The following is a 13,599-nucleotide window of genomic DNA, read 5'->3' on the forward strand; positions in this document are numbered from 1 at the left end:
CAGGAAGCAAGAGTTAGAACTGGACATGGAACAACAGACTCGTTCCAAATAGGAAAAGGAGTACGTCAAGGCTGTATATTGTCACCCTGCTTATTTCACTTATATGCAGAGTACATCATGAGAAATGCTGGGCTAGAAGAAGCACAAGCTGGAATCAAGATTGCCGGGAGAAATATCAATAACCTCAGGTATGCAGATGACACCACCCTTATGGCAGAAAGTGAAGAGGAACTAAAAAGCCTCTTGATGAAAGTGAAAGAGGAGAGTGAAAAAGTTGGCTTAAAGCTCAACATTCAGAAGACAAAGATCATGGCATCTGGTCCCATCACGTCCTGGGAAATAGGTGGGGAAACAGTGGAAACAGTGTCAGACTTTATTTTGGGGGGCTCCAAAATCACTGCAGATGGTGACTGCAGCCACGAAATTAAAAGACACTTACTCCTTGGAAGAAAATTTATGACCAACCTAGATAGCATATTCAAAAGCAGAGACATTACTTTGCCAACAAAGGTCCATCTAGTCAAGGCTATGGTTTTTCCTGTGGTCATGTATGGATGTGAGAGTTGGACTGTGAAGAAAGCTGAGCACCGAAGAATTGATGTTTTTGAACTGTGGTGTTGGAGAAGACTCTTGAGAGTCCCTTGGACTGCAAGGAGGTCCAACCAGTCCATTCTGAAGGAGATCAACCCTGGGATTTCTTTGGAGGGAATGATGCTAAAGCTGAAGCTCCAGTACTTTGGCCACCTCATGCGAAGAGTTGACTCATTGGAAAAGACTCTGATGCTGGGAGGGATTGGGGGCAGGAGGAGAAGGGGACGACAGAGGATGAGATGGCTGGATGGCATCACGGACTCAATGGACGTGAGTCTGAGTGAACTCCAGGAGATGGTGATGGACAGGGAGGCCTGGCATGCTGCTATTCATGGGGTCGCAAAGAGTCGGACACGACTGAGCAACTGAAATGAACTGAACTGAGGGACAGTAGCAGCTCCCCACAATCTTATACTCATTTCTTGGCTTGGAGTTTCTTGCATCACACAGGTGGAGTGTACCTTTTAACCCAAATCCACACGTGGTGCAGACCCAACATTTTGAATTGTTAAGAGAGATATTTTGAAATGTTTCTATCGAAAGACATAGAGATAAAAATTATTCCTTATCATATCCCTGGACTTTGGGAGTCTTGATTTGTTTTCATCTTCTTCCCCATAATTCATCGTTTAGCCCACTGAAGCTTTTCAATGGCCCTAGCTTTAGATCAACATCTTAACTCCAAATTGTTTCCCTTGTGTGAGTCTAAGGTCTAATCTACTCTCCTTAGATATATGTTTAAAAAAAACTAACCCTGAGATTATTGACAATCATAACCCCTTACCATTCCTAGCTCAAGTTTAGTTACAGCATTAAGTCATGTACTTTCCACTCTGGTATTCAGGTTTATCTTCGTTTCTGACACCTGGATCTATGATCTCAATTATGTACATGAAAGAACTCTGTTATATTCTATTAAACTTTATTAGGAGTTCATTACAGAAGTATTTTCAATTCTCTTTACCGTTCTGCTGCAATCAGAAGTATAATTGTTTCTTTTGCTTGTCTAACTTTCACAGTAGACTGACAGCTTCTCCCAGCTACAACTAGAGTCAGGACTTCATGGAATCTGTGTCAGAGGCATTCAACAGAATGATAACAGAATGTTCAACAGCATGAAATTTAAAAATGTAAGCTGTTTTCTGAGAATAGTCCAGGGTGGTTTATATTTTGGTTTTGTGAGGATCGACATAAGAAGCTATGACAGGTGACAAAGATGATGTTCATTTCATTCCACAATAAAGAATTTGGATTTATCTACCAATAAACTTGAGGCCATTAAAGAGATTTAAACAGTGGAATATTATCATTTATTTGTGGTACAAGATGACCACTTCAGTTTCTCTGGAGCTGGACTGAGCGTGAGAAAAGGTGGATGTGGAGAGACCAATGAGATTACCACCACAGGAAAAGAGTGAATTTTTAAAATCAGCTTATTTTTCAGTGGTACAGTTTGATCTCTAGGTTTCCAGAGAGTAGAAAAAGTACTTCATAGAAATGTATTGTGCACACATATACCACAAGTTCCCCCAAACTTTAAATAAATCTTCGAATGTTTATGTGTTCAGTAAGTCATTAATTAACTGCCTAATTGATTTCAAAAACAATGTACTAATCCATGGGCTTCCCAAGTGGCGCTAGTGGTAAAGAACACAGATAGACGTAAGAGACACAGGTTTGATCCCTGGGTTGGGAAGATCCGCTGGAGGAGGAAATGGCAACCTACTCCTGTATGCTTGCTTGGAGAATCCTATGGACAAAGGAGCCTGTTGGGCTATGGTCCATAGGGTCGCAAAGAGTTGGACACAACTGATGTGACTTAGCATGCATGTATGCACATACTTTTCCATAGCCTCACCCCAACTACATCAAGCCCTTATGAATCATATCTTCCCAACTGCATGAAAAGAAACTCAAGTTTAAAATGAACAAAATAATGAAATCCTCAAGACAGCCTAAGTCAGAAAAAAAGATTATATGTTTGCTTCTGGGAACAATACTCTCTATTCTGGAGGCTTTCAACTAAACTGCATAGCTATTTTGGCATATTGTGTCACTAAATCAATTGCCTGTATGGACAATTAACACCATCCATCAGTGAGTTAACATGGTATAAGAGTTCTCCCTCCCATTAAATTATTCTAAGACCTAAAATAAAATCTCATCCTTGTAGAAAACTTACTGTCTTCCCTAAGTAATCCACAATGAATGATTTCTGTAGGAGACAGGCTCTGTTGAGATCAGTCTGTTTTCTGAAACACCCATCTATCCTCTAGTGAATACCTTTCAGCACACACTAAGGTTTGCCTTTCTCAACCAATTCCCTAGGTTATCTGATGGCACAGAGATCTAGTGGTGTATACTGTTTTAGTCTCTTCAAACAGCTACTGAAGACAGGTGGAGTCAACACTGGTCGACTCGAAAGGAAAAAGATATATAAAAATATACCCAGGTGAGCACAACATGACATTTTCTCTCAAGTATTCTGCACTTGTGGCCTGCCAAACATTTCAAGAAAATTTTTCTACTGCCTTTGGACAAGGTTCTTTTGAGTAAATGAGCTTCATATAAACAGTGAATAAGACAAAAGATTGGTAAGATATTAATAATTAGTAAGCAGGCTACTTATAACATTATAATATATAAATCACATTCTGTTGATTCAACTAAGAGTAGTGTGATGATTTTTTGCAATGTTCTGAGAAGAATAATACCCTTTCCAATCTCTCATCCTTATATACCCCTATCATTATTTTTAAGGTTCATGAACAATGCAATTTTTTTTTTAATTAGAGTGATGGCTTTGTTACTTTCAGATAAAGACACTGTGTCAGGTACAGGAAGGTTTCCTTCGGAATACTCTGCTGGTAATGTAAGCAGCTCTTCCAGAAAAGAACATGGCACACTTAGCTCGTTGTGACAATCATGGAGAAGGATCAGGTGTCTGTGGGTCACCTTTGTGTTGTCAATGGGTACAGCATCATTGCCTACTGGCACAGGGGTCTTTCTAGCCTCTCTTGGCAGGTTTTCTTCCATAAGTGTCATCCACTGAGCCTACATGTGCTCTATCCATTGTGTATTCATTTAGAAAACCTGTGTTGCAGTGTTAACACTTACCTTGCTTCAGAATCAGTATAGTGTTTTGGTTTGGAGCAAGAGCTCTGAAACTGGGCAGTCAGGCTAGGTTCAAATCCTGATTCAGGCAATTATTGCCTTGTGACCTTGGGCAATTTACTTAATCTTTGTGCCTTGCTCTTTTCACCTCTAAATTGGAGAGTAACTATACCTCTTCGAGTTGTTAGGATTAATCACTTAATACACAGTCTGTGCTTAGAAAAGTATACAGATGCTAAAACACTGCTTATTATTGCCAGACACTGTTAATCACTGAGGATTTGGCTGTCAGAGCACCTGTTCTCGTAGACCTTGAAAGCCTAACAATAAATTATGACAAATGTTGGACTTGAAAACTCAGGGGGTTATGGGAACCCCTATGAAGGGGAGCTAACACACTATCAGAGGAATCACTTTTCATAAGTGCCATTGGAGCCAGTGAAAAAGCCCTGAGGCAGAAATGTACCTTGTATAATTGTATGAAAGCTAAAGAAAAGAGAACACAATAATCTAGAAGGGTAGTAGGAGATGAAGCCCAGTGATAACAAGAGGATGTGGGGTCTTTGTAGGCCTTTGTAATGCCTTGGAAATATGCTTTGAAGACAGGAGGAACCTTTGAAGGGTTTTGAATATAGGAATGATTCAATCTGACTACATTTCAGCAGACTCATTCTGTCTACTGTGTTATGAATAGATGGTGTAATGACCTGTAGCAGGGAAACCAGTGAGAAGACAACTGCAATAATTCAGATGAGAGGTGAGGGTAGCTTGGAGCTGGATGGAAGCAGTATTAGACAGGTCCACCCCTAAAATGTGTGGGGTTCAGGGAAAGAGTGTAGATGGAACACCACTGGAGTGGGTAGCCTTTCCCTTCTCCAGGGGATCCTCCCAACCCAGGGATCAAACTCAGGTCTCCTGCATTTGCGGGCAGATTCTTTACCAGCTGAGCGACAGGGGAAGCCCAAGAATACTGGAGTGGGTAGCCTATCCCTTCTCCAGCGGGTCTGCCTGGCCCAGAAATCAAACTGGAGTCTCCTGCATTGCAGGTGGATTCTTTACCAACTGAGCTATCAGGGAAGCCCCTAATAGAAGCCCACAAATGATAAATGTGATATAGTCTACCTCTATATCTTACCTTCATTTTGAGAATTTTTTAAATGTATAAATATGTATGCTTTTTGTATTACTAAAAGTTGGAAAACTATCAAATATGACTGAATTGATATATTATTCTATGTTTCTGGATGTTCTGTTGGTGGAATGACAATATAGGCATGATTAATAACATAAAATATATAATTTACAGTTTCCTATATATCTCTCTATAATTCTTTTCTTGTCTTTATTTCAGTGAAATTATTGTTATTATAATCAAGTTTTTGCATAATGCATATTCTTTGCACGACAATACCAGATTAGATATCCTTTCTTAAGTCATCGTAGTATTAATAGATTTTTAAATAAGTTCAATTTGGTGAAGCTTTGTGAGGCAGCAGCAGCTGAAATTGCATATAAAATTATTAAAGGAATATTTAAATTCATAAATGAACCACAGATTTTACTCACCATGTTCTAACAGTGCATTGGACAAATTTTCATTAATGCAAAAATTATGATAATGTATTTAAATTTTAGCACTTAATTTTCCATGACATATATTAATACAAATTTCACAAAGACTTAAAACAACATATAGATGTGTACAGTAATTTAGAGAATTTGTATCATGCTTCCCATATGTTGTCTTCTCAGCTGACGCTAGTGGTAAATAACTCGCCTGCCAATTAAGAAGACAAGACACAAGAGACGCAGTATGAGAAGACGCCAGGAGAAGCGATGTTCTTAGTGGAGATCTAGGTTTTAGTTAGAGCAAGGGGGAAGGGAAATTTCAGAAAAGAGATTAAGAATACGGTGGACTTTTGTGATGGCGGGAGTGGTGAATTTCAGACAGCTTCAGGAGTGGAAGGTTTTCAGGAGTTGAAGGTTTTCAGGAGTCAGGGAAAGGTCAAAAAAATAGAAAGGATAGAGGTGGTGGTACAGAATTACATGAGATTAGACTTGTGAGATGAAACCTGGAAATTTGAAGCTATTAGTAGTAACTAACATATCAGACATAAAGGGCTAGTCAGTGCCTTGAAATCCAGTGGTCTCAAGGCAGACTTTGGTGGTGTCCAACTCTTTGCGAGCTCATGGCAAACCCATACTGTAGCCCACCAGCCTTCTCTGTCCATGGGAATTCCCAGACAAGAATACTGCAGGGGATTGCCATTTCCTCCTCCAGAGGATCTTCCTGACTCAGAGATCAAACCCATATTTCCTGCATTTCCTGCATTGGCAGGTGGATTTTTTTTTTTTACCACTGAGCCACCTGGGAAGCCCAAGTTGTAGAGTAAAGCTCCCAATTGGATCTTAAATTTTTCTAGGGCAAGTACCACATCTTTGACTTATTTTGTATTTCCTCTTAGTATTTTGTGATATTTAGTGTAGTTCTCTTCATATATACCATGAATGCTTTTTGACTATATACATCCATATTCACTTCCAAGCACAAGTGTAAAAGATTTTATCAACATAGTTTTTCTTCCCTAAGAGTTCTGGAATCAACCTGTCAGACTTCAAAAGAAATTTTCACTGTGACTTTGATCCAAATTAAATTGAATTGAATCTATGGCTTAATTAGAAGGATTATCTTTATAATACAGAGTATTCCAAAAAAAGAACATGATCTACCCCTGCATTCATGCTTGTCTATGTATACATTTCAAATATGTATTATAGATTTTCATCTCAAAATTTTTCTATAAAACTGAATTTAAAGTCATTTTAATCATGTATTCCATGTATTTGTCTTTTTCCAATTTATTTTTCCCTCAGCCAACTGTTTGTTGTGATCCACAAAGTCAAAGGCTTTAGCATAGTCAATGAAACACAAGTATATGTCTTTTTGGAATTCCCTTGCTTTTCCCCTAATCCAGTGGATGTTGGCAATTTGATCTCTGGTTTCTCTGCCTCTTCTAAATCCAGTTTATACACCTGGAAGTTCTCTGTTCATGTACTGTTGAAGCCTAGCTTGAAGGATTTTGAGCATAATCTTGCTAGCACGTGAAATGAGTGCAATTGTGTGGTACTTTGAACAAAAGAGCACTTTGTTTGTAATGGAGAGTGGAGTAGCAGACGAATTCCTCAAAGAAATGAGTTTTTCTCTAATTTAAAACTGTCTGATCAAAATCCAGGGAGACTTAGGTTTAATTGATTTTCTACTATAACCATTAAGTTTGCATTTTCCTGGATTGGTTAATTTTTCATTACTAACTCCTACTCTACAAAAAACTAAAGTAGGAGTTACCCTCCAACATGTATGAAAACAAAAGGAAAAATATCCCCAATATGTTTTAAATGTTATTGGCTTGATTGTTCTTTCCCAGCTACATGGTGAGGGTATTAGGGATGACATCACTGTGTATGTACAATATATTTTAAATCCCCATTTGGAATGCAGTGACAGTCCTAGTGCTATAAAAGTAATACAGTACTAAATAATTAACTAAGAAATTATGAAAAGCAAAATGGAGAGTAAAAGACAACTACAAAGCATCTATCACAACAAAATAGTCATCTTTTCTAGTTGATTCTGTCTATTTTTCTGTGACTGAAGAACAAAATATCAATTATGGGCAGATGGCCATTAGCATAATCCATAATACCAGAAGATAAAACAGTGCTTTGTATCTTTCACCTTTGATTAGTAGCATAATGTTTTATCAGGCTCGGTATAAATAACACTAACAGAATATGGGCTTTGAAAAACCAACAGTTTTTTTCAATAGTAAAATCTCTGTTAGAAAATAAAAGAAGAAAATATCACCCAAATCTTCATACAAGGATCAAAGTGTGGGATGTTTCTGATTCGCTCGAAACCAGGGTATACACTCAGTATATAACAATCCACTTACAGAATTAACATTTCCATGAAAATCTTCTTTAACAAGATAAAACAATTTGGACTTTCTAACATAACATAAAAGCAAATGGTATAAGTAATATATCCATATTCTATGTGTTTAAGCAAAGTTTATACTTTCAAGCTTGGTGAGCTTTGGGATGCCTGTCTTAAATTTCACCTAATAGGCCTTTGACAGCCTCTATTCTACAAGGTTTTTTTAACCTTCATTGCCCTCCACTCTGTTTCCACCAGGAGAGAAAGAAATCAAAGGCCACAGACAACAAAGCCTAAGGAGCCTCCAGCCCCAGGATTTAAGATGCCCCCATGCTAAAGTTGGATAACTCACAGCTAATAGCAAATTCAGGTGAACATCTTCCATCTCTGTAGGAAGAGTAGGAAAAGGCTATAAAAGATGAGACTGAATGTTATTTGATTCTACTCAAGTACAAAAGTTAGAACATCTTCTATAACCTGCATGAAATAGAGTAAAGCACCACTGAACCTGCAAAGGGACCAATTTTAAATGAAACTGTCAGCTAAGGAGATGACTCATGGTAGATAGAGCAGAAGAGGATCTCTAAGGGGGAGTGGACTCAACAATGGAGGAGACTCTTCTAGGCAGTGCTCAGCAGGGATTGATTCTTTCCTGTACCTATATCCAATGAGGTAGCCATTTTGGAAATGTATTTTGTCACAAATGTATTTTGCAGATGGAATCAGTAGAGCCAGTTTGCACTAAAGGAGAGTTGCAGTGTCAGCACTCCAGAAATCTGTGAAGCTAGCAACTCAAGTCATAGACATAACAAGACAGGATATTGAACAACTGCCATTACACTAAAAGCTCTTTGCAGTTTAATATTTTGGAACTTAATGACTAGAACTTGTAGGCCAACTAAAAAGCCTCTTTCACTGTTTGATAGCAGTAGACAGTAAGCAGATCAAATCAGTCAATCCTAAAGGAAATCAACCCTGAATATTCATTGGAAGGACTAATGCTGAAGTGAAGTGAAGTCACTCAGTTGTGCCCAACTGTTTGAGACCCCATGGACTGTAGCTTACCAGGCTCCTCCGTCCATGGCATTTTCCAGGAAAGGGTACTGGAGTGGGTTGCCATTTCCTTCTCCAGGGGATCTTCCCAACCAAGGTATTGAACCTGGGTCTCCCGCATTGCAGGCAGACGCTTTACCCTCTGAGCCCCCAGGGAAGCCCAATGCTGAAGCTGAAGCTCCAAAATATTTTGGCCACCTGATGTGAAGGGTTGACTCATTGGAAAAAACCCTGATGCTAGGAAAGATTTGGGGAAGGAGGGAAAGGGAGTGACAGAGGATGAGATGGTTGGATGGCATCACCAATTCAATGGACACGAGTTTGAGCAAACTCAGGGAGATAGTGAAGGACAGGGAAGCCTGGATTACTGCAGTCCATGGGGTCACAAAGAGTTGGAAATGACTCAGCAACCAAATGCTGCTACTGCTGCTAAGTCGCTTCAGTTATGTCCGACTCTGTGCGACCCCATAGATGGCAGCCCATCAGGTTCCTCTGTCCCTGGGATTCTCCAATCAAGAACACTGGAGTGGGTTGCCATTTCCTTCTCCAATAACTGAATAACAACCTCTAAAAAATCTCTGTTTTGCTTTTAATAACATTTATAGTTTTTTTTTCTAATCACAAGAACTGCACTTGCTCAATATGAATATTATAAAATACCTAAAGCTATAAAGAAAAGGAAAAAATTCTATCATCCCTTGATAATATAGTTTCTATCTTGACATATATTTACCCAGGCCTTTTTTTTTCATTTTGAATTCCATTTTAAATGTTAGAATATGTGTATATGTGTGTGTCTCTGGGTCTGTGTTTTAAAACTAGATAACATTCCAAAAACAATTCTGTATTTTTTAAATCAATGCATGAGTATTATTTCCCATGTCACTAAGTATTCTCCAATAATGTTATTTTTAATGACTACATAGTATTCAGATTGTCTCTAAAACTATTAAACATTAGTATAAATAATATTTTCTTTTATCTGAGTCATAGTTAATGAAGTAAGATAGCAAAATTAAATATGTGGTATACATTTTAGAAGAAAAATAATAATATTTACAGATGTCATGACTGTGTACCTTGAAAATCCAAAATATTATTTTGGTAAATCAGCTATTAGATTAAGAAAATTTAGGAAGTTGGCTAGAAATAAGTTTTGTTTTATGCTAACAGAAATAATTAGAAATTAAAATTTAAGAAAGAAAAAGAAAACCTATTCACAATTGACACAAATTCTATAAAATACTAAGGAATAAATGTTATAATGATAAAAATATGAAAATATATTGAATCCATACAAAAGTACCTGAATATATGGATGGATATACAATGATCCTTGGAAATGAAGACCAAACTTTAAACCTGCAATAGTTTTGTAAATCTAAAGTTCCTATTGTTTGTATCGTATTCTCAAAAATATCAAAGAGTACATTTAATATGGCATAAGATAAAATAGAGGCCATGTGGCTTACATGAAACATATTTTGGAGGGTTCTGGGTTGTACCACCAGAAATAAAGTGCCCTCCAGAGCAGTGGAAACAAGCACAAGATAATCTTTGATCACTCATCAGTAATGACATGTAGGAGGCTACAGATACAGAACACATACAAGCAGCAAATCACAGCATCAGTTCAGTCAGTTCAGTCGCTCAGTTGTGTCTGACTCTTTGCAACCCCACGGACTGCAGCACGCCAGGATTCCCTGTCCGTCACCAACTCTTGGAACTTGCTCAAACCCATGTCCATTGAGTCGGTGATGCCATCCAACCATCTTATCCTCTGTTGTCCCTTTCTCCTTCCACCTTCAATCTTTCCCAGTGTCAGGGTCTTTTCCAGTGAGTAAGTTCTTTACATCAGGTGGTGGCAGTATTGGAATTTCAGCTTCAGCATCAGTCCTTCCTTCCAATGAATATTCAGCTCTGATTTCCTTTAGGATGGGCTAGTTGGATCTCTTTTCAGTCCAAGGGACTCTCAAGCGTCTTCTCCAACACCACAGTTCAAAAGCATCAATTGTGTATAACGGACTTTTGGACTCAGAGGGAGAGGAGAGGGTGGGATGATTTGGGAGAATGACATTCTAACATGTGTACTATTATGTGAATTGAATTGCCAGTCTATGTCTGACGCAGGATGCAGCATGCTTGGGGCTGGTGCATGGGGATGACCCAGAAAGATGTTATGGGGAGGGAGGTGGGAGGGGGTTCATGTTTGGGAATGCATGTAAGAATTAAAGATTTTAAAATTTAAAAATAAAAAACAAACAAACAAACAAAAAAACAAAAGCATCAATTCTTCAGCACTCAGCTTTCTTTATAGTCCAACTCTCAGATCGATACAAGACCACTGGAAAAACTTTGACAAGATGGACATTTGTTGCCAAAGTAATGTCTCTGCCTTTTAATATGCTGTTTAGTTTGGTCACAGCTTTTTTTCCAAGGAGCAAGCTTCTTTTAATTTCATGGCTGCAGTCACCATCTGCAGTGATTTTGGAGCCCAAGAAAAGAAAGTCTCTCACTGCTTTCATTGTTTCTTCATCTATTTGCCATGAAGTGATGGGACCAGATGCCATGATTTTCATTTTCTGAATGTTAAGTTTTAAGCCAACTTTTTAACTCTCCTCTTTCATTTTCATTAAGAGGCTCTTCAGTTCTTTGCTTCTGCCATAAGGGTGGTGTCATCTGCAGATCTGAGGTTACTGATATTTTTCCTGACAATCTTGATTTCAGCTTGTGCTTCATCCACCCTGGCATTTCGCATAATGTACTCTGCATTTCGCATAATGTACTCTGCATATAAATTAAATCAGCAGGGTGACAATATACAGTCTTGATATACTCCTTTCCCAATTTGGAACCAGTCTGTGGTTCCATGACCAGTTCTAACTGTTGCTTCTTGACCTGCATGCAGATTTCTCAGGAGGCAGGTCAGGTGGTCTGGTATTCCCATCTCTTGAAAAATTTTCCACAGTTTGTTGTGATCCACACAGTCAAATAATTTGGCATAGTTAATAAAGCAGAAGTAGATATTTTTCTGGAATGCTCTTGCTTTTTTGATGATCCAGCAGATGTTGGCAATTTGATCTCTGGTTCCTCGCCTTTTCTAAATCCAGCTTGAACATCTGGAAGTTCATGGTTCATGTACTGGTGAAGCCTGGCTTAGAGAATTTTGAGCATTACTTTGCTAGCATGTGAGATGAGTGCAACTGTGCAGTAGTTTAAACATTCTTTGGCATTGCCCTTTTTTGGGATTGGAATGAAAACTGATCATTTCCAGTCCTGTGGCCACTGCTGAGTTTTCCAAATTTGCTGGCATACTGAGTGCAGCACTTTTTGCTTGATTTGCAATCAAGATGATTTCGTCACCTGAATAGCAGTCTTTATGATTAAAGAGCTAAGGTTTATTTATTTAATGATAGTTGATAATAGCAATACTGGGCAATAGAGTTAGTTACCATATTAATTATTTTTAATCAAAATGTAAGTGGGTTTTTTTTACAGTTATAACAAATTTACAGTTCTTATGAAAAGAAATGTACAAGTGCCAAGAAATTTTTGAAGAATAACATGGGAGTAATTGACTTATCAGATCTCAAAATATACTGCAAAGCCAATGTAATCAAAGGACTATGGTAATGACAGAAGAATAAACAAATGGAAAAGTGGAACAGAAAGGAGAGTCAAGAAAGAGATCCAAATAAATATTGTTGTTTTTCAGTCACTAAATCGTGTCCAATTCTTTGAGACACCATGAACTGCAGCACAGCAAGCTTCCCTGTCCTTCACTATATATAGGGACGAAACATATTAAAATGGGAACAATCAAAGAATGAGGGAACAAAGGATTATTCAGTAAATTCAATTAAGTCCATTTGTATCCATATATTTGGAAGAAAATTTAGATTCTTACACATATTTTGGAATGATTAAAAATTAAATGAAAAAAATAGAAGTAGTAAGAGAATAATATTTTATAAATTCAGTATGGGTAAGGATTTCCTAGCAAGGTAAAAAATCTAGAAAGGATAAAATTAAAATCTGATCACTTTAACCACATAAATATTAAAATCTTCTATGCAGCAAAAGATTATAAACTCCAGTGACAACAATGAGGATAAAGCTTTTAAAAATATAACAGATAAAACATACCCCTCTAGTACACAAAAATATTGCAAATCAATAATTAATGATTTATTACAGAAAATATAACTAATGCAATACAAAACAGGCAAAGCTTGTGAATATAATGTTCACAGAATCAAAAAAAATAAATGTAAGAAATATATGCAACCTCAGTAGTTTTCAAAAAAATGAGAATAGAATTATCAAAGGGATATGACTTTTTTGAAAATCAGAGTAGAAAAATTAGAAGACCTAATGATAATTACTGTTAAAGAGGGTACAGATAAGGGACAATAGCTCAAAGATGTTGGCAGGAGTATAAATTTGCTCTAACCATTTTGGAAAGTAATTTGGCAGGTAACTATGAATGCTTTAAGAGCACACACCTTTTTGAAAAAATTATTTATTTTAATTGAAGGCTAATTACTTTACAATATTGTAGTGGTTTTTGTCATACATCGACATGAATCAGCCATGAGTGTACATGTGTCCCCCATCCTGAACCCCCCCTCCCACCTCCCTCCCAATTGCATCCCTCAGGGTCATCCCAGTGCACCGGCCCTAAACACCCTGTCTCATGCATTGAACCTGGACTCGCAATATATTTCACATATGATAATACACATGTTTCATTGCTATTCTCTCAAATCATCCCACCTTTGCCTTCTCCCACAGAGTCCAAAAGACTGTTCTATACATCTCTGTCTCTTGTGCTGTCTCGCATATAGGGTCATCATTACCATCTTTCTAAATTCCATATATATGCATTAATATACTGTATTGGT

Source organism: Ovis aries, chromosome X (genome assembly GCF_016772045.2).
Source record: "Ovis aries strain OAR_USU_Benz2616 breed Rambouillet chromosome X, ARS-UI_Ramb_v3.0, whole genome shotgun sequence".
Classification (NCBI taxonomy): domain Eukaryota; kingdom Metazoa; phylum Chordata; class Mammalia; order Artiodactyla; family Bovidae; genus Ovis; species Ovis aries.